Raw genomic sequence first — 22,664 nt, forward strand, 5'->3', positions numbered from 1 at the left:
AAGATTCTAGGTCACTATGGTCCTAGGACTAGAAGCATTAGTATCACCTGAGAACTTGTTAGAAATACAAAATCTTAGGCTTCACTCTAGATTTACAGAATCAGAAACCAAGGGTGTGGCCCAGAAATTGTGTTTTAACAAGCCTTCCAAGTGATTATTTACATGTTAATGTTTGAGAACTACTGCCCTAGATCATGTCCTATGCATATTTACCAGCCTCACTTGGTAAACATGTCATTTCAAAGACAAGAGCTGCAGAGTTATGAATACAGAAGTTATGGCAAATACGGAGCATGTGGGAACCATTTCTGTCTTCCCCATCTAAGCCGGTCACCATTGATCAATGACTGCACTCTCACAATGAGTCAGGGTAGTAGGGACCTTGGGTTTGTCTTCCTATTTAGAAATCTGGGAGGAGACGGTTTCACCAGATACCCTCTACTAATATGAGACTGGGTGAGAAAGGCTAAAGTAGATTAGAAATTGTAACATGGAAGAATTTGGCAGAGAACAAGAACCCAACCGAGTGACACTGATTCCCCAGGTCTTAGGTGGCATGTAGAAGATTCAAAATTTCCTACTGCTTAAAGGGGGGACATGCACTGAAAAGCTGGTGGACCAAACAAAGCCTGGAGTTCAAAGAAATAAATTCACAAATTTCCAGTACCTGGAATTCACAAAAATCCAGAATTAATGACAAAGAGACAGATATTAACATGAGGTCTCAAAAGTCCAAGTGGAATGAACCACATCTGGTAGAAACCAATGCAGTTGCCAGGTGACTAGGAAGGACAAAGCACATCTAAGTAGAGGTCAGAAAGGACCCAGAGGACTGCTCAAACCAAGGACCCATCTCCCAAGGGCCATATTCAAGAAAAGTAAGCTTCCTTCTACCAGAGGCTGTTCGGGGGAAGGAAAGCTAAAAGGGGGTTTCCTTGAGAAAAGAGATATTGTCCTGATAGGGAGTTTAAGCTCTGACACAATCCAACATTTACCCAAAAGAGACAGTTGTAAACTGGTGGAAGAGATTGGGTTATCTGTGAGGCTGTAACCTAGACAGCAATTTTAGATCAGTTATAAGAAAGAATGTTAAAATTTTTTGGCAAGCATCTGATTTATAGCTGTCCATATAAGGCTACTTACTGAAAGTTATTGATTCAAATATTTTTACTTTTAGATGAGTGCCTCCTGGTCCACCTAAAACAAGTAGGGGTGGGAGGCAGAAGCAAAGGTTGGTCCACACCATGGAGAGTTAACCAGCTCCAGGTTTCAACACGAGGTGCCCTTGTCCCATTTCAGAATGCTTTCCCTTCAGCCTGAAACGTTTCGACAGTTAGTGCCATTTGGTCCAGTCACACACTCACAGCTGGTAACTGGAGAAGGTGAACATGTGCTTCCAACATTCACTTTTCATAGAATCATTAGGTCAAAGATCATCTGGCCAAATGCTCTTATTTTACAGATGAGGAAACCAAGGTCAAAGAAGCTAAACTAAGTGTAGAAAGGCTGTAGACAAGGCCAGACCTAGAATCCAAATTGCTCTAACTCCAATATATTGCTTGAAATTTCTCCCATATCAAACTGTTCATAAACCAAAAATGATCAATTCCACACACTGTAGCTATATATTAAAATCCAAAGATTCAAAGCAATATCTTCCTTTAAAGTACCTATTTATGTTTGCTTCCTTTCTTCCCGGATTTGTTTTGAGAGATGTTAAGAGTCTCCTGATGAAAAGCTATTCTGAGAGAAACTGAGACAAAGCGTCCATGATCTATGGCTGCCAAAGTTAGCTCCTTCACAGCTGTACCAGCACATCGGAGGCTATGAGGCAGCCAAGCTGTCTTTGGTGTTGTATTAAGAGGTGTGAGCGCCTGGAATTCTACAATTCAAAAGGGCCTTCTGGGTGGCAGCTGCCTTCTCAGAGTCTTTGAAGGACCACCCTGGTATGACTGAAGGAAGACTTTGCATGTGTCATGGGACATGACTTTCAAAGAGGGCCAAAATTCAAAGTCTTGACCAGTCCATGGGAACATGGACAAATCTGAGACAGGATTTGGTGACAATGTGGTGCATATCTTATTTCTTCCATCACCTACAGAATTTTGTCTTTAACTTTATGGGGAAGAAAAATGGAAATCAAAGCACTACCTGGATAACTTGCTTGCTTTAGTCTCCTGGAATAACTATTCAGTAATCAATTCAGTAACTGTGAAATGAATCTCATGGGAGTTGTGCTTGCCTCAGGGTACCAGTTTGGAAGCCTACCTGCAACTCTCACCCAATGTAACCAGAACCTTCTCAGTTGCCTAGAGTAAAGAATCCCCCAACCCCTCCTTTGTCAGAGACAGTGAGAGAACCATCACCCTAAATTGAATTTTCAATACTTATTTTATTGCTGGCTGCTACTGTTTATATATTTTTAAAAATCTTCTCTCCATACACAGGGTTTCTTCCTCCACAATAATAATTGGCATAATGAACAAACATGGATGATTTTCTTCTTTAATTCTGCAATATGTCTCTGACTCCTGTTGGTTCTAACAGGAGGGAGGCAAATAAATTCAATTAAAATAACACTAAGTCTTGCATGTTATCTGCTATTAACTTCAATTTTATGATTAATTTTGGGATAGAGGCAATGTGTATCTAGGTCTGCAATTAATGGCAATTCTGAAAATATCTCTGCTATCAATTAACGTGCTTCAGATTTTCCACATTTTGAGGCGAGAGATTGAACACTATTGTTTGTTTAATGGTGAAGTCCGCAGATATTTCAACATCAAAAGTTCCTTAGCAAATCCTACTATTGCTTTGGTGATGCCCAGCATTTCAATTTTGAATTCTCATATCGGTCTGAATAAAACCGTAAAATCTTTCTCTCCTCTTACATAAATATTCCTCCTTGTTTTCTACAAAAGAGAAAAAAAATAAAACACACACATGCACATATCTCAACCCTCTTCCTTTTTCTCTCCTACTTTCTGTGTCCATTACTCTACCCATTAATGCCAGGTGGGCAAGCTGTCTTTACTCTCTTCTTAATCCAAGTCCCTAGAAAGCAGTTTGGGAAAGCTGATGCCAGCTGGAAGTCTCAGGGAGGGCGAGCAGTATACATTTACTCGATAGGACAGATTTCCTAGATACAAGTACCCTTGTCTGCTCACTTGGGCTGTCTGCCCTTCCTTATGCAGTCTGGAAACCAAGGTTTCTGGTAGGTATTGTGGAGCAGCTGTCAGCTTACAGCCACCAGCAGATGGGCTTTCTGGCATATTCATGCCTGAGGAGCAGAATCCTTGGAAGAGATGGTACCATGATAAAGAAGAGAGGAAAGAAAAACCACCCCAGGATATCAGGGCTAAACCCCTAGTGGTAAAGGGTTACATACCACCATCTGCACTGGTGGCAAATAAGCAGGTGCATTTTACAGAAAGAGTGACATTTGTTTCTAAAAATTCTACTGGTTTTTTCAAGGACAACATTATTTGTACAAGTGAAGCTTTTTTTTTTTTTTTAAATCTCTACTCTCAATGACTTTCATGTGAGAACCATGTACTGACAGAATTTAGGGCTACTAAATGGATGTTAGCTCTCATCCAGCTGAGCACTTGCATTTTAACAATATGGGAAACTAAATCCAAAAAGCTTAAATGGTTTTCCCAAGTTCCCAGACTAGAGGAGCTGTAGTTACAATTAACTACAACTAACTTACAAAGCACAACTTAAAAAAAAAATCATTTTAATTATTAATAAGGCAACACATATTGAAAGAGAGGTAATAAATGATAGTATACAATGAAGGCAGAATATCATAGCAGTGTTAAAAACAAGACAGCAAGCCCAAAATAGAGTCCTTCATACTAAATCCCTTATGTTTATGCTAAGTCACCAAGCCAAGACTTAAACAGTTTCCACTGTCCCACACATGGAATTTTAAACCAGTCAGTCAATGAGGAATCTCCTGATCACCACTAATTAAGTAATCTGACTGGTAGACCGCTACCATCCTCTAAATGGAAGTAACTTGGCAATAACCAACCCATTTTGTACCTAATACAACTTCCTTGTTCCTGCTCCCTTCTACCAATGAAAGTCTTCCATTTTGTGTAGCTTCTCTTTCTATCTGCTAGATTGGATCCTGCCCAATTCATGAATCACTGAATAAATCCGGTAAGATCCTTAAAATTTACTCAGTTGAATTTCATTTTTTAACCATGGTTAAAGCATAGATAGACTTTGGGGGTAAGCAGATATAATTTTGAGGCTCAGCTCTACTACGTATTAACCACATCTCCTTAGAGGAATTTACCAAACCTCTTTTACCTTGTTTCCTCATCTGTAAACATTTGGATAACAGTAGAGCACACAATTAGTAATATAACCCATCCCTTCATTATTTGTAACAGAACTCTGATCCTGCTGCTGAGAAAAGGGGGACAATTCCCCACCTATGTCCTTAAAGGTGGATGAGGCAATTTTGACGTGTATCCATGCAAATTCCTCATAAATACTCTCAGTCAGTAGCTGTGTCTGGGTACATGTTGTTTTTGAAAATGTTTTTCCTCTGGCTCAAAACTGTTCTCATAACACTAAATGGTTTTTTTTCCAGTTTTTTACCTTCTTCCTCCATAAGCTTCAGGGAAACAATGAAGCTTGACTGGCCTGGAAGCCAACCATGGTGGTCCCTTTCTACTTGCAATGGATGGTTGGTTTAGGCATGGGCATGTAAAGCAACTATGTGTACTATCTTGGGAAGTGAGGGGCTTCAGGGAAAGATTTATAACAAGATGCCCATTCTTCCCATTAGGGAAGAAACCAGTTTTTGCCGCATGTCGATCTGATGCAGCAACCATCTCAGGACCATGAGGGGAGCTTACTTGAGGATCACCTGCCATGTTAACAATGACAGAGCAAAAAGATGAAATATCAGATCCTGATGTCTCTGTATTTATCACCCTATGACTATTCTACAATGAAAGTTCTTGCAACATAAAGTAATAAATTTCTTTGTTGTTTAAGCAGTTTTGTGTTATAGTTGAATGCATCCAAATTGGCACAGTAGTACTTATGATATATGTTACTGTGAATAGTAAATGATAAATGCAGTGAGAGAAATAGTATACACAATCAAGTACCAAAAAAATAATAAATACTACTTTCAATATTGTATATTATTATTATTATTATTATTATTATTATTATTGGTATTATCATTGAACATAAAGTGAAAATAAATATCTCCAATATTTCCACATTTTTTTCTGTAGTGACAAAAAATGGTTAATACTTTCTAGTATATCCTTAGGTCACTTTTTAAAAAAACAAAAATAGGGGCACCTGGGTGGCTCAGTAGGTTAAGCATCTATCTGACTTTGGCTCAGGTCATGATCTAGTGGTTCACGGGTTTGAGCACCACATTAGGCTCTGTGCTGACAGCTCAGAGCTTGGAGCCTGCTTTGGATTCTGTCTCTCCTTGTCTCTCTGCTCCTCCCTTCACTCACTCTCTCTCTCTGTCTCTCTCAAAAATAAATAAACACTAAAAAGAAATTTAAAAAATAAATAAACAAAAATAAAATACTATACTTTTTTTCAATTCCAAGAGATTTCCTAATGGATAAGTCAGTACCCATAGTAATTTACCAACTCAGATGAAAATTACCTCTAATCCCAAAAACTGTGCTTCACTTAATACTCTCCCAAAGATTTGGAAATATTGCCTTAGTGCAAAAAAACACTTGGCTTTTCAAAATCCTCCTTTTAAATGCAGAAGAAAAAAAAAACATACTTAGACATGTCAAAGGACATAAATAACCAGCATAGCCTGCCCTCATGCACATTAAGAGCCAGAGCCTGATTGCCCTGACAGGGGGTTTTTGATAGGGGATTACTGAGTTCTACAGTATTTGTGGAAGCACAGTGGCACTTACTATATGGGACTGTAGCAATTTTATGGATCTGTTTCGAAAAGAATGTCACACTAAGTCAAATGATCATCGGGACACAGGTTGTAGCTCTTATCCACTAAGGGTCCTGTGGTAACCAAGTGGGGCACAGAAATTAACCAAAGTTCAGGGACCCAAAAAGAAATCACTAAGCAGCGTGAGTAAGAAGAGGCTAACCGCCAGGCAAAATTTCCTCCAGAAGTGACAGGCAGTCAGGGAACATTTCTGACTGACTGAGATTCAGAAAAGTGAGAGTCCAGGAAGTTCTTTTCTCTTTCTTCCCTTAGAATTTGTAATAACAACTATTCCCTCTGAGCTTGATGGACCACAGAAGCATAAAAATGCTTGTCCCCTGAAAGGAGTAAGGAAGTGATTAAAAATTTCCCCAAAGTTCAAACCTGTCCAAAAACTTTGTTTTTAAAATGTGATTTGGGAAGTACTTCCTGACTCTTCAAGAAGAGAAAATCTACCACTTGGGTAGAAATGTGGTATAGTATGACTTTAGAGTTAAGACCAAGTTCTTATCCCAGCTGAACTTTAGGATCATACAAGAAGTTTTGCCTAAAATGCTGATACCAGGGACCCTACCCGAGGTAACAGTTAAATCAGAATCTCTGGGACCGGGATTAAGCATATGAAAGTAGATAGGTATTTATTCGTGTGTATATGAGTTTTCTAAGCTTTTCTAACTAAGTCCAGGGGTGAGAATTCACTGAAGTAGGCCCAGAGTTAAATCCTGAATTCCCAAATCTTAATTATGTGACCATGGACACATTATTTTCTCTCTAGGCCTCAGTCTCCTTTTCTGTAAAGAGGGGGTTACAATAGTATAATAGACTAAATGATGCATGTAAAGAACTTAGCCTAAAACTTGATAGGTCATGTCAGGTCCATCCTCCCTAACATGGGACTGTCACTTTATTCCTCTGCAGAGGGAGGTTGCACTGGCAGAAAAAAACAGTAGGTACAGCAGAGTTCTGGGGAAATTCATTGGGAAGAGAAAGTGCCACTTTCTACTATCTTGCCCATCAAACGAGTTTGTGAATTCCTGGAAGAAAGCAAGTGTCCTGAAATAGCCACTTTAAATGACTGCATTAGAAACAATTACACATTGAGGCAAAATAATTTCTTCTCCTTTTCTTCTCCCTACTGGCAGTTATACAAGATGATGAAAGTTCTACCACATTCTGCTCTGGACCTTGGCCAGCCTGTCACAAATTTTTACAGGCAGTAAACAGCCATGGAGGTGACTCCTGACATGAAAGATACAGAAAAGCAAGAAGGACCAATATTCACCTGGCACCAAGCACCAGTGAGGTGCCACTGACAACAGGCTAGGATTTCCATGAGATTATACCTTTGTGTGTCTATCTCCACCATACTTAGGATCCCTGGGAACCAGGGAGGGACAGTATTTTTTAAATAACAGCTACCCCTGGCACACCTGGGTGGCTCAGTAGGTCGAGCATCCGACTTTGGCTCAGGTCATGATCTCACAGCTTGTGAGTTCAAGCCCCACATTGGGCTCTCAGGGCATGGAAACTGCTTTGGATTCTGTGTCTCCCTCTCTCTATGCCCCTCCCCTGCTTGCACTCAGTCTCTCTCTCAAAAATAAATAAACATTTAAAAAATTTTTAAATAATAGCTACCCTTTACTGAAAGCATTCCAAGTACAAGGCATATATATACAGATATACATATAATTTATTATATTTAGTATTCACAACATTTAACAGAGGCACTGCTGTCCCCCACTATGTAAAGGAGAAACCTAAGGCTTAAGAAGATGAGTAACTTGCCCATGTTCACATAAATCTTGAAAACAGACAACTTTAATATTAGTCCGTGTCTGGCTCTAAAGATATTATACCTCAGGCTTTAAAAAGTACTGGGCATAGGGGCATCTGGGTCGCTCACTTGGTTGAGCGTCTGACTTTGGCTCAGGTCATGATCCCACAGTTCATGAATTCGAGCCCTGCACTGGGTTCTGTGCTGACAACTCAGAGCCTGGAGCCTGCTTTGAGTTCTGTGTCTCCCTCTCTCTCTGCCCCTCCCCTGCTTGTACTCTCTCTCTCAAAAATAAACAAACATTAAAAAAATTTTTTTTAAGTGTTGGGCATATGGTACACCCTAATGTCTTATGAACGAAGTTGTTTCCTCTAGAAGAAAAGCAGAAGAGCTGGAAGTTAGCATCCATATCACCCCTATAATTCCTAACAGCTCTTACTGATTTCTTCCAAACCATAGTAAGGAATAAATCCACCTAGGGAAGAGCAGCCTTCTCCCCAAATTGCTATGGATTTTTTTAATCAACCTGAAAAAACTAGACTTAGTGATTCATAAATTTTTTGAAACCTGAAGGGAAAACTAACACATATGTACCTATCTTATCTCCCCAACTTGATTGTATGCCCCTGAAAATAGAATTATGCATTATACATCTTGCATTAATCAACAAGCTTAAGCAGAAATATGTGTCATTCTTGACAAGGGTTCCAGGGCTGAGTAAACTCCTGCTGTTAACTTGGCCTTTTAGCAACATTTTTTTTTAACGTTTATTTATTTTTGAGACAGAGAGAGACAGAGCACGAATGGGGGAGGGTCAGAGAGAGGGAGACACAGAATCTCAAACGGGCTCCAGGCTCTGAGCTGTCAGCACAGAGCCCAACGCAGGGCTCGAACTCACGGACTGTGAGATCATGACCTGAGCCGAAGTCGGCCGCTTAACCGACTGAGCCACCCAGGCGCCCCTTAGCAACATTTTTTTATCCATGTGGAATCAAATTAGAATGACCACTGAGGACAGTTTATAAGGGGAGAAGTCACAAATGGAAGCATACACCATGGATGTGAAAGGGCAGAGCATCCCTGCCAGCCTGTGAGCTGTGTAATGGCAGAAATTTTAATCAATTTTACATCTAAATGTCCAGTCATCTCTGGCACACCTCACTGGCTTCGCACCTTTTCCTTTCCTGCCTCCAAAATCCCATCTTTGAAGTTAAGTCAGTTCTACAATAGGGAGAGGGACAGGAAGAAGAAGCAGGCTAGACTCCATGAACATAGACAAATTTGGAAGCGTTAGATCAGAGAAATTTTGCACTTGAAGCTCCTTAGAAAATATAGTGTTAGGTCTTCCGGTTTCACATACAAGAGAAATAAGCCTCCAAGTCAAGAACTGATTTGCTCAGAGTCATATAATCAAGCCAGTGTTGGCTGAAACTTGAGCCCTGGTTCCTCTGCTCTTTTGATTCCCCTAGACTACCTCTTTACAAAGAGGTAAGAAAAGAGCCTATACACTCGCTGAGAATAGACAAGAGGCTGCCCAGGGATGGGCAGGGGCAGTGCGGACAAGGAACCTAAGTGCAGACTTGCCTGAGATGCTCCACACATCGGTCCGGTCTTGCTCTTCTGGGGTCATGATTTACTGTGCACACAGTCAGGTCATGGGCCATTGAACTGGTCACTGAGATGTCAGGAAGAAGTGGTTCTGACCATGTGACCTTGGCTTCATTAGCTACTCCATGGATGAAGTTGATCAACTATTGTCAAGAAAACCCGCGCCTGGGTGGCTCATTCATTTCAGTGTCCGACTTTGGCTCAGGTCATGAGCTCGCAGTTCATGGGTTCAAGCCCCACATCAGGCTCTGTGCTGACAGCGTGGAGCCTGCTTTGGATTGTCTGTCCCTCTCTCACTCTCTCACGTAAATAAACATTAAAATTTAAAAATTAAAAAAAAACTATAGTCAAGAAAACCCAAGAACCCAAGTTTTCAGAAATTAGAGCCCTCCTATTTCCATATAATCAAATCTAGAGAAAAAATAATGGTTTTCAAATTCTGACTTCTCAAACTAATCAGAAAAAGACATTTATGACACCAACACACACATATAATTACTCTTCTTTACAGCTTGATAGCAACAAAAGAAAAAAGAGAACCAAATTACTCATGTGTAAATGTGAAATTAATAGCTTCATAAACCTGAAAAAGCAATAGCTGCACAGATTATCCAGAAGAAAAGAAAGATTTTTTCTCAAGCTTCAAATATTTAAATCTTTTTTTATGAAATTCTGTCCAATTTAAACCTTTCTTAGGTTGACCCAGAATTGCCTTTCTTGGTAACTGTGCCAACGTTGGATGAGTCTTACTTTAACAAATTTCCTCCTATTAGCAAACATATTTCTCAATCTAGTTCACTGCCAACACTCCCCTCTCTCAAAGAGTAGACCAAGAATAGGTCTCACTACCCTTAGTGGCATCTGTTTCTCATGAGTATGCTGTCTTGCTGATGAGCCATCAGCTTTCTGAAGAGCTAGCCCTGAAAGGCACCCAGAAATCAAGCATACAGACATCTGCTGCTGTGATTGTACCTGACGACTATTTTGGAGGGGCCTGAACATCCAAGATGAAGCCATTGTCAGTACGTGCCTGATCTTGAAAGATCTTGGCCAGCCACACGTTCTTCTCCTGTTTTTCCAGCAAGACCAACTGTCATAAATGATCTTGTAGTTTTGTTTTTATCTTCTGGCGCCACAGCTGTCAAACTTTGTAGCATGAATCCATTTCTGTTACCAGATCCACAATGCACTCAGTGAAGTTGGCACTGACACCTGAACCAAGTCATCGCATGTGAACTCTATGCCTTGCCTCCAGTTACAGCACATTCACTCAAGTCAAAGCCTTTTGGGATCTATTCAGAGTCATCCAGTGAAAAGTCAGCTCATGCAGTGGTCTCTAAGACTCTAAAGTGGCCCTGCTCCTAGTCCACTCAAATCATTTCTATTGGAGTGTGAACGTTGGGGTTTTTCTCTCAAATCGTGTTCAAAGAGGTGTTCTCTGGGAGACAAGGAAGAGGCACATCAGGAAGGAGGGGAGCTGGTTCTTTTAGCTAATGGAATTTTCATAACCTTAAGAGAAGGCATATCATTTTGGATCTGAAACCAAACTCTTTAAATACCAGATTTTAAGTTCTTGTAGGTATTTTTACTAATGTTCATTTATTTTAAATAAATTTTTTAATGTTTATTTTTCAGAGAGAGAGACAGAGCATGAGTGGTATAGGGATAGAGTGACAGTTGAGACACAGAATTGGAAGCAGGGTCCAGGCTCTGAGCTGTCAGCACAGAGCCCGACACGGGGCTTGAACCCACAGACCATGAGAGCCGAAGTCCTATGCTTAAATGACTGAGCCACCAAGGTGCCTCCTGATGTTCATTTTTGATAGGCAATTTTGTTGTGTTTTGTTGTGTTTTGAGTTTAAGCCATGATAAATGACCTTCCTTGTGTTTTCCTTCCCCAGATTACATCAATATTAGGCACCTAGTATGTGTGAGACCTTTGCTTAGAGTTTTAAAACAAAATTTTATCTTTTGGGATAAAAGTCTTTCTAATAAGCAAGTTCTCTGTCTCTAATGGTACCACCAAAGGGACAAAGGGTGTTGGGTGAAGAGTGGGGCTGAGGGATGTGCAGGGATGACCTTAGAGATGTTATTCTCAGAGAAAGAACAAAAACTCAGTTTCCTCATTTCTCTTTAGAGTACCGTATGTTTTTATCATCCTATTTTGAATCTATTAATTTTGCCCTGTTACACCTCAACAATTGGCGGTTCATATATGAAACAGCACTTTCTTTAACTGTCCAGAGTCAATTCTCTTTCAAGCTTCAAGAGAATATTGATGAAGCTGTCCATGTACACACTATTTGAACCTGTCAGATGATACAGACTATTCTTTCACTATGTATTCAGAGTATGCTCTTTTACTGACACTTTGAGTATCAAAGGCCAATTTTTACCTAATAAGACTAATAAGACATTATTCAACAGTCTTGATAATGCCATTGATACTGAGCTCCTATGTTCTGCCCTCATCTCCCTCTTTGCTGTGCATAGATATAAATGTTATAGATTTTACAGTCCTGTTCAAAACACCACAGACCTCATAATGCCTTGTATTGTCATTTGTCTTTTGCATGGATGTCCTCCATCTCCAACCAGACTGGAGAGATAAATCAACCTTCCCAACTTTAGAGAAAACAGTCCAGTTCTTCTACCACTTTGAATGCTTGGTCCCTAGCACAGAGCCCAGATGCTCCTGTTCTTGAGCGTCAAAAGGCTAGTTAAACCAAGTGTTTTCCAGATTTGAACTGCACTGTCCCCTTAGATATCATATGTCTAAATCTCAAATCTGAAATCTCCAGAAACATCTCCTTCAGAAAAGTGATCAAAAATCTAGAATATTGTTAAGTTGGGAGGAACCCAAAGATTCATCTTGTCCATCAACTTCATCTTAGAGATGATGATACTGAAGTCTTCCTGAAAGGAACTTGAGTAAAATCTCTGGTGAGAATGTTTGGAATTGGCTATTCATGTTTAATGGACTTAACCACTTTGGCAAAAATGTGGAGATTAAAAAAATTCTAGGCCTTTTCTCATGCTCTGAGGGAAAGTTTCAACACTTAAATTGATCACAACAAGAGTAAATAAAAACCATTATTTGTGTGAATGCATTGTTCTTCCAAGGATCTCAAAGTGGAATGTTATTAAGGGGAGAATTTTTTTCTAGACTTTTAATTTTAGGGGCTAATTGCATCTCCATAATGATTAAAGGGGGAGAAACAAATAGGCCTGCAACATGCCTAGTACTGTATAGTGTAAGAAACAGCTTCATTAAAAGAGTATTTTTTCTTTTAAAACTTAAGTATTTTATAAACCTTTATACAATATGGGAAACTCCTTCCTTTCAAATTCAATACAATGTATGAAAAAAACGTTGATGGATTATTTACTAAATAGCTAACTAGGGGCGCCTGGGTGGCTCAGTCGGTTAAGCGTCCGACTTCGGCTAAGGTCATGATCTCACAGTTCATGAGTTCGAGCCCCGCATTGGGCTCTGTGCTGACAGCTCAGAGCCTGGAGCCTGCTTCACATTCTGTGTCTCCCTCTCTCTCTGCCCCTTCCCTGCTCATGCTGTGTCTCTCTCTGTTTCAAAAATAAATAAACATTAAAAAAAATTTTTTAAAAAAGCTAACTAAAAAGCTCCATTACAGGATCCTTATTTGAAGGATTCAGGACAGAGTTCCTGCATATGAAATTGCACTGTATAATTCCATAATAAAAGTCTAACATGATTTTTTAAAAACCTCTAAGTATTATGGGAGTTTTACAATACAATCTAGTTAGCAGCAACAAAACTGGTACAAACATTTTTGAAAGCATTTTGGAAATTAAGTATCAAGTGCCCTAAAAATATTCATGTAACCTGACTCAGCAATTCTACTTCTGAGAAACTATCCTTAGGAAATTAAGCAAAATACAAGTAGTTTTAAGCACAAAGCTTTTCAAGACAGCATTATTTATAATAGACAAAGATTATAAATAATCTCAATGTTACACTAATAGGGAAATGCTAGTAAATTATGGTAAAAACACTCAATGGTCTTCATTAAACATGATGTTTACAAGATTTGTAATGACATGTAAAAATGTTTTTGATAAAACATTAAGTAAAAAGAGCAGAGTGCAAAAAATCTATGGCATGGGCATATCAAGAGACTTGAAGAAAATACAACAGAGAAAATACAAACAAAAATATTTATAGGTAGGATTCCTTTAATCTTTATTTTCTTTATAAATTTCTATATTTTCTAAATATTCTACCATTAGAGTGTTATATTCCTATAAATAAAAATAATTTTCAGTTTAAAAATGAAAGAAAAGAGTAAACCCAAATGAATGATAAAAGTATGCAATGTTGGGTCAGAGCTATTGCTTCTTGATTCTACATTTATTTTATTGAATTCATGAAAAATGTATGAGTGAAGGGAACATCTGTTCTTCAGAATCAACATGGCTGGAATAACAAGTCTGATTATTTGGCATCAGGAGCAGACTACACTGTCCACCTGAGTTAGCCAGCCACAGTATTATTGCAGAAGTTATTGCTTTAGTTTAGTAAACTTCGCATCTACTGCATCTACTGTACCTAAATTGGACTGGACTAGCAGCCACTGAGACTGTAGAAGTAAGTAGACATGATTCTAGCCCTCAATATTATGTGGGTGAGACATGAGTGATCATAATTCAACACAGGTATGCTAATGGCTCTAGTGGAGGTAACTGGGAAAATGATGTGAGAATGTAGAGAAGTAAGAAACTAATTCAGACACCCTTTAGGTGGCAATGTTTTTTGTCAATGCCTAGATATCTGCATAAAAACAACCCACTTTGTTCAGGGAAACATTTTTGTCTAGTACCTGGGAACTACAATAATCTGTAGCCATGAGAATATTTTGCTTTTACACTGTTTTGCAATATATTTAGAATACCTTTCGAGATTCTAAAAGGACTTACTTTACCTACATATTCATATATATCCTCAACAGACTCCTCTTAATAAGGGTGGGAACCTGTACCATCATCACCAATGGAGGGACAAAGACAAGGAGGTTTTTACTGAATCATCTTCCTTCTCACTGGTGTATGTTTTATCTGGAAAGTGGTGATAGGAACAATCTGAGCCAGGATGGGACAAAAGTGTTTGAACAAACACTTTTCATTCAAGAAATACAGAGGGAATTATTAGTCTCCAAATCTATACAGCAACTCTTCAGTCTTGATTTAAAAAATAATAATAAAGCTAGAGTTGGGATAGTGGGGGAGGAACCAGAAGGCTCTTCTAACCAACTCATACCCCCATCTTGAAACTCTGACTCCCTCTGTTCCCTGACAATCTCCAACCTTGGAAAGCATGGAAGGAGAAGAATCATGGGAAAGTTGATCTTTATCTGTCTAGGGAGCAGAAGAGCAATAAAAGCTGTCAAAAACCTGGAGTATCATACTCAACTGCCTTTTTCTTTTTCCATTTCCCCCTCCTTTCTCATTAAGATAACTTTTGGTAGACACACACAAAAAAGGAAGGACTCCAGTCCTCTACAGAGTGACATTCTAACAAAACAAATCTCAGTTTGTGCAATGATGCCTTAAAAGCCTGTATCCACAAATACAACAGGACACAGCTTTCTGAGATACCCACATGTTCAATATTTGTGGATAAGGTTAATGAGAGTTAGTCCACGAAGACTTTTAAAAAGGAGAAAAGGTCTGGGTTTGAGTAGAGGCTAAATGTCATGTTTATATTAAGTGGAAGTTAAAAATGCTTTATTCAACTTTGATTCAAAATCAAAGATTCTAAAGGTCTAGCCTTGGTTTCAAGCTAAGCCAAGTTCTGTCATTTTAATGATGCATTTTAGAAAATAAGGGGAAAATGAAATAAAAAAGAGGTCTTTGGTCAGTATAAAAACACAAGTAAGACTGTGATACTTAAATGTGGTTTACTATGTCAAAATCTGCCTTAAATATTTTAATTCTCTGTGTGCTTGAGTGTCTGGGTGGTCTAAGTTCATAAAGTGGCCTCAGTGAAGACACAGTCCCTCTCCCATTTCTCAGGATTCTGAGCAGTTGCTCATGAGCCATATTGTATGAATGACATAATGGCCAGATGAACCTTAGTGATATTGCAGAGTAATTACTTTAAAACGGTCCAATTAGCTTTAGTCTCATGTTTAGTTAAAATTATGCCCTTGGAAAGGTCATGTGAAAGACTCAGAAGCAATTAGTGGAATATTTGATGAAGCCCCAGTTCTCAGAAAGCCATCAAGGCAAAGGAGCTGAAACCACTCCTTTCTCCCTCAAAACCATGGGTGGACCTTCATTCACTAAAGCACTTCTACCAGGTCAGCCCAGGAACTAATAAAGCATTGTGGAAAGAGGTTTAATAAACAGAAAATCCCATGAACAAACATCAAGCCTGTACTGTGCCTACAAAAACGTTATCCTTAATTAACACTGCAAAACAGAGAGGGCCAAGGATTTTCACATCCTGCCAAGTCACCAGCATTAGCATCAGCTTCTGCAACTGCTTTACTTCTAGGCTTCATTTTCAGCTCAGGAGCCCATATAGTACCTTCTTTTCTTCACCTACATTTCTGCTGCTTTTCCTCATCACACCCTCCATCTGAGCAAGAAAAACATGTCCATTCCTCCTTCAGGCCTATTTCATCTTTCCCCTTCAGTTTCTCCCACTCTCACTCCAGTTAAGGCTGCTCTTTTCTGTAATGGGTCAACCTTGCAAGCCTGAAGGCTTGTTTTCCATTCTCTTAAGATAAGTGTTTTCCTTGTGGTTCTCTCTTCCAGAAGAATTCCATTATTCCAATCAAAGACTGGAGGTTAAAACATGAATCTTTAACATTCCTATAGGTTACCTCTTTAATAATATATGAGATAAGATGATAAGCAAATAGAGGCACCCAGTTTGCTAAACAATATGGCTGGTAGAAGACTAACAGCAGAGGGCCAGAATCATCTGTAGAGATGGGTCTTCAAATTTTTAATTATATTTTTAATGGATAAGTCCTAAAGCAAGTTCTTCAGATTTTCCATGTCCTCAGAAAAATCATGAGAACTCCTTAACAACCAAGGCAAAAAACAGTTGATAAAATAATAAATAACTTTGTTTGTACTTGTATTGAAAAAGCTAATCATTGACTTAAATTATGCTTTTTTACAGGCGTCAGTAGAGAAATAGCATTTTTTGAACCTGGGTCTCCAGGTTTACTTGAGAAACTTTATTTACTTGAGAAACTAATGATTTTGATAAAGCTTGATTATCTAATGCTTAATGTTAGCTAGAGAAATACAAATGAGAATAACCAATGACTTTGATAGTGGGTGAAGTGCAGAAGTGGATCAGAAGAAGATACTGAACACATATTGGTGCCTCTGCTTTCTCACTGGGGAGGCTAAGAAGAGGGGAATGTCCTTGGGCTGAATTCCATCTGGCCTCTACTTAATGCTCTTTCCAAAGGCACTGCTGGCTTTCTTATCTCTCTGGAGACTTATCCATGGGATTTTAACTCAAGTCTTTTCAAGACCCTTGGACAGATTTTCTTTCTGGAACAATTTCTCCATTATGTGTGTGCTTCCTGATTTATTATTAAATCCAAACCTTATCAAAGGTGAAGAACAAAACTTTGGTTCTTTTATCTCTACATAATCATTTTTCCCTGCCCTCTATTTCCTTCCCTGGAAACAATGACTCCTGTACTCCATGTTCTTGAAGATTCTGTCTCTTCTGAACATTTGTACTGCGAACACTATATGCACCTTCACCATGGTACTTCCTTTTTTTAAAAATAATTTTGTTAATGTTTATTTATTTTTGAAAGAGAGAGAGACAAAGTCAAAGTGGGGGGTGGGGGAAAGAGAGAGGAAGATACAGAATCCGCAAGAGGCTCCAGCCTCAGAGCTGTCAGCACAGACCCGGATATGGGGCTTGAACTCACAAACCATGAGATCATGACCTGAGCCGAAGTTGGACACTTAACCGATTGAGCCACCCACATGCCCAACCATAGTACTCTCTATGGCCTAACTCCAAAAACAGTGGACACACCCCAAACCATAAGCCTGTTAGAGACATTCCAACCAGCACAGCCTAAATGACAGCCTAACATGGGTCCTTGAGGTCAATGTGCTAGCTTACACTGCTCAGTCTTTTCCATGTGGAGCAGTCCCCACAAAGAGCATTCCAACTTAGACACTTCAGTTATAAACTTAGTTCCAAATCACTTGCCTTAAGCCAACTTTAGTTATCCATTCTATTTTCTCTGGATTTTTGCAACCACCATCCTTTCTACACATGTTCTTATTTGTATCCTCCATCTATCCTTTAGAATTAATGCACAGTACCACCTTCTTAACTATAACACTGGCTCAACCCAACAATTAGGTTGGTTTTTCCTCAGCCACACAGTTTGGCTTGCTTCTCCGGGCAGCTTGGTACCTTCCTAGGTTAGACCCACTTTCTAGGTCCAACATATTTCTCCCTGATATAGCAAATGAAACAGAGGAAGAAAATTAAAGGATTATGAAGTTACAAAGGAACAGCTGGGGCTCTGTTATTTAGCACAACCAGAATCAGGTAATTTGTCAATTAAAACTCAGAGGAAACAAGTACGGAGCATCTGGCTGCTAGAAAGTAAGAAATAGTATCACATAGAGGGAATGACAAGTAGCAGGTAAACTAGTGAGCTGATTAAATGGAGGTCAGTTGATAAAGCCACCACTTTAATCCTCAATTTCTCTATTATACCCACCAAAATTTACCTCCTAACCTAAAAAAACAAACAAACAAAAAAACCTACAAACAATTCAATCTTATTATGACATTTCCTGAAGCTGCAGGTCCAAGTAAGTGGCCTCTTCACAATCTCTGTTCCCCTTACTTGTGACCCAGAACATCTTCTAAAAATTATCAGTCACTCTGATTGAGAATTTCTGCCAAATGTAGAAGACAGTAAGTACAAACAATTCAAATTCAAATCTCAACACAGATGGAATATGAATAATAAAAATCATGTTTCACTAGGAACCCAATAATAGCATCATTTGATTAGGCCAATTCACAGTAGTAATTGCAACTTGGTATGTTATTCGTACATCTATTTGAAATTTTGGAAGACTCTGCACAGCACAGTCAGGAGGCTTTGAAAGCCTGGAGCCCTTTCTGTTGTTTCAATAGTGCCAGCCACAGCATGTTTAAACACTGCTGTTGCTAGCTGGGTGCCAATGTGGTTTCACTAGCAAGTATGGGCAAGGATATTTTTTAGAAACTGAAAATGATTTCTGCCAAACCATGGAACAACTGCTAAATCTATCAACTCTTAGAACAAACAAATAAACAAAAATAACACCTCTATTCATATATAGTGATTCTGTGTAAAAATCATTCTTGTCACAAACACACTTAACTCCAGGGCCTTACTGAGAAATCTCATGGTGGGAAGCTTAGAACTATAATCAAAACAATAAGTAATCTCTCCACTCCCTTTCCTTCATTCACCTACAGCCCTGGCAAGCCAACAAGACACATTCTGAGGAGCACATTCAGGTGAATCTGAGACCCTGAAAGGAGACCTAAGTAAAGGTAGACCGCCTGGGAAACAGCTGTCAGTTACATTTATCATTAAAGATGTTTGCACTGGGGGGTTGTTTGCTCATAAAAAGAAAGAAAAGGAAGAGAGTGGATTTAGAGATCCAGAAAGCCAAATGTGTAGTATTTGCATGATTATAAATACTAAAATCTATATACAAATCAAGTACATAGATATGCTACTCTTCATCCACTCCCAGCCCATTACTAGATTATTAATTTCAGAGCTAGGACATTGCTTCTCATTCTTTGCCATCATGCTCACTTTTCACTGAGACTTTACTGATATAATACTTTACACAGGGCAGCTGCTTAGTAAATGCAGGATAGTGTAGAAGGTAAGAGCAAGCCAGATTGCCCACGGTTCAAATCCCAAGCCTAACCCTTGATAGCTGTGAGATGGGCATACCAAATAACTTCTCTGTGTCTTACATTCCTTAATTAAATGTAAAGCACTTAGAGGAAATGATTGGTGATAGTAAATGCTCAGTAAATACTGGCAATTATCATTAACTAACTACAACTGGTTAACCTCTGTTAATCCATGACCCACTGATTAGTTCCTAGAAGAAGAAACTCTAGAATGGAAATGCAGTTTTCAATCAGTAATAGAGACACAGCCTTTCTTCAAACTCAGGACATTGTATCTGAGCATGGATAATCTAGAACCATCAAAGTTGTGTCCTCAGAAATAATCAATAGATATGTTATATCTCCTGCAATCTAACCACTAGAAGGGATGCCCTGTGGATCTGCAGGTCTTGGTGACCAAATGGAAAATACATTGATGTATAAATAAAGAAACTCAAATTGTAGAATAGTTCTATCCTTAACTACCTGTGTGACTTTGGTATAATCATGTTACCTCTCTGTATTTAAATGTTTTCATACATATAATGAGAAATCTGATCTAGCAGTGCTATCCAGTTGAACTTTCTGCTGTGATGAAAATGTTCTGTAACTGCACTTTCAGGTATGGTAGCCACTAGCCACATGTGGCTACTGAACACGTAAAGTGTAGTGGATGCAACTGAGGAGCTGCATTTTTAATCTTCATTTTATTTATTTCCAATTAATTTATATTTAGTTTTGCACAGCCATATATGGCTAGTGGCTACCATATTAGACAGTACAGATAGTGTATTTTCTAAGGTATTTTCTGGTTCTAGCATTCTGTGATTCATAGAACTTCTTTAGCTAAAAACAAAAAAAGGTGGGGGGAGTAAGTATTATAGTGGATCTTAAAACTTATTCAGTCTCTAGGGTCTGTATACTTTGGAAGGTGGCTAAAAGCAAATATATAAAAAGGGACCTTTTTTAAAAATTTTGTTAATGTTTACTTATTTTTGAGAGAAAGAGAGAGTGCAAGCAGGGGAGGAGCAGAGAGAGACACACACAGAATCAACACAGAGCCCGACGCGGGTCTCTAACCCACGAGCCATGAGATCATGACCTGAGCCAAAGTTGGACGCTTAACTGACTGAACCACCCAGGCGCCCCTAAAAAGGGACCTTTAAGAATACAGATTTTGACAAAGTAAGAGTAGTTCTGCCTGGGGACAGTGGAGTACTCTCATGACCCTCCAGGATATTTTCCAAGTCTTTGTAGCCAGCTTGAAAGTCTTACTGAAAAACAATTTGCTGTAAGCCTGTGAAACAGATATATTATTACCATTATTATTATTATTATTATTATTATTATTATTGACTTACAGATGAAGAAAGTGATGCAAAGAAACATTAAGGGACTTGTCCCAAGCTATCCAGCTAGAAATAAATGGGTGCACCAGGAAATGAACCCAATTAACTCCAGAGCCTATCTTTGTAAAAATGAAAACAAACTTCCTTTTTTTTAAAGTTTATTTATTTATTTTGAGAGAGAGAGAGAGCACAAGTGGTGGAGAGGCCAAGAGAGAGAATCCCAAGCAAGCTCCTCAATGCCAGCTCAGAGCCCAGTATGGGGTTGAACCCACGAACCGTGAGATCATGACCTGAGTCAAAGTCAAGAGCTGGACACTCAACCAAGTGAACTACCCAGATGCCCCATGAAAACAAACTTCTTAATGAAGAATAGCATAGCATACAGAACAATGTTCAAATCAAAAGTTCACACTTGAATGAAAATTTTTAAAAAGTACACACTTGATAAATTTCCTCAAAGCAAGCATACCCAGATCATTTTCAGAACACGGTCCCATTCAGTCACTGCTCACCCTACCCGAGCTAAGGATACCCACTATGCTGATTTCTAACACTAGTTAAGTGGAACTTATACTTCAACTAGGACTTTGTTTATCCCTGAATACAGTATTAAAAGATCAAACCAAGGAAAAAACCACACACGCACACATAGAGCAAAAGCAATAGCTATTTGGTGATCTCAGATCCATCAGTAGTAAAATGGACAATTCACACATAGGAAAGCCACTCATTCCTTCAATATGGGGGTTTTTTGGTTTTGGTTTTTGGTTTTTTGTTTGTTGGTTGGTTTTTGTTTTTGAGCACCTACTATATGGCAAGCACTGGGCTAAGTCAGCACTAAGTATTCAACACTGATCAAAACAGATAGGGTCCTGCCTCATACAGCGTTTAGTCCTTGGTCCAACTCATCAACTAACAGTCAATTTAGAACAGAACGGCTTACTCAGTGGCCTTAGTAGTAGCTGACAGTCTCAGTGGCAGTGCCAATGGTAGTGCCAGCACCTCAGAGAAGAGTTTCCCTGGCTTTAGTCCCTAGAATTCAAGCAGAATGTCCTTCGAGCCTCCTGGAATTTTGGAAAGGTGACAACTAGAGCTCATTGCATGGCTTCCCACTAAAAATAACTTTATAAACAATTTCTAAATACTGTCTTTATAGGAAAAAACCTAAGAAAAGTCTGCAGGCTTAATGTAACCAGAGAGATTACAACATGAGATGAGAAATGTGGGAATATTGTGTGAACAGAAAAAAAAAAGGGGGGGGCACCAGGGAATTCCACTCCAGCTGATGAGGCATGATTGCTCTACAATGACAAGAAACTGAGCAACTCTCACTAATATTTTCCAGACCAAGAAAGGGGCTGATGCAAGACAATGAAGAGGGGTATTTCCAACAAACATATCCTAGGATATCCACAAGCAAAAGGACCAGTGATAGTTAAAACAAAATAAAACAAAACGAAACAAAAAACCAGTTTCCATGTGTTACTAAGAGTTGAGCTGTGACTTGGGCATGTGTAAGTATGCCTGGGGACACTTCAGCCACTGTTCTCCTCTGGCTCAGGGAGAATGTACATGGAAGTTGACTCTTAAACACATCCGTCTTCCTTTTTCCAAAGTCAATTTGATCTCCCCCTTGAAATGTATATGCTAATATGACTCTAGGGAATTGTGCAAACCTACCAACACACCACAAGGTCAGCTGTTTAGACACTGTTGGGTTTTCTTAATGCTGAGAAAATAGCATGGGAGCCCTGCAGGAACTGTGCCATCACTGTGTTGTTGTTGTTTTTTTTTAATCCAAGCTCCGTTCTCACACTAGCTGGAGCTCTTGCATCTACTGTACAATGAAAACATACTGTGGGAACAACTGAAATTGCATCTCGGGGGAGGAGAAGGGGTGCATTATCTTCTGTTATCCAACTCCATTCTATCCAACCAATCTTACCCATCCTTGCATCAAATCCACATAGCTAATGGAATATGACTGGCCCTGAGGGCCCCAGTCTATTTATTATAAACAGTGAGTGGGAGTCA

This window comes from Acinonyx jubatus, chromosome A1, assembly GCF_027475565.1.
Source record: "Acinonyx jubatus isolate Ajub_Pintada_27869175 chromosome A1, VMU_Ajub_asm_v1.0, whole genome shotgun sequence".
In the NCBI taxonomy this organism is placed as follows: domain Eukaryota; kingdom Metazoa; phylum Chordata; class Mammalia; order Carnivora; family Felidae; genus Acinonyx; species Acinonyx jubatus.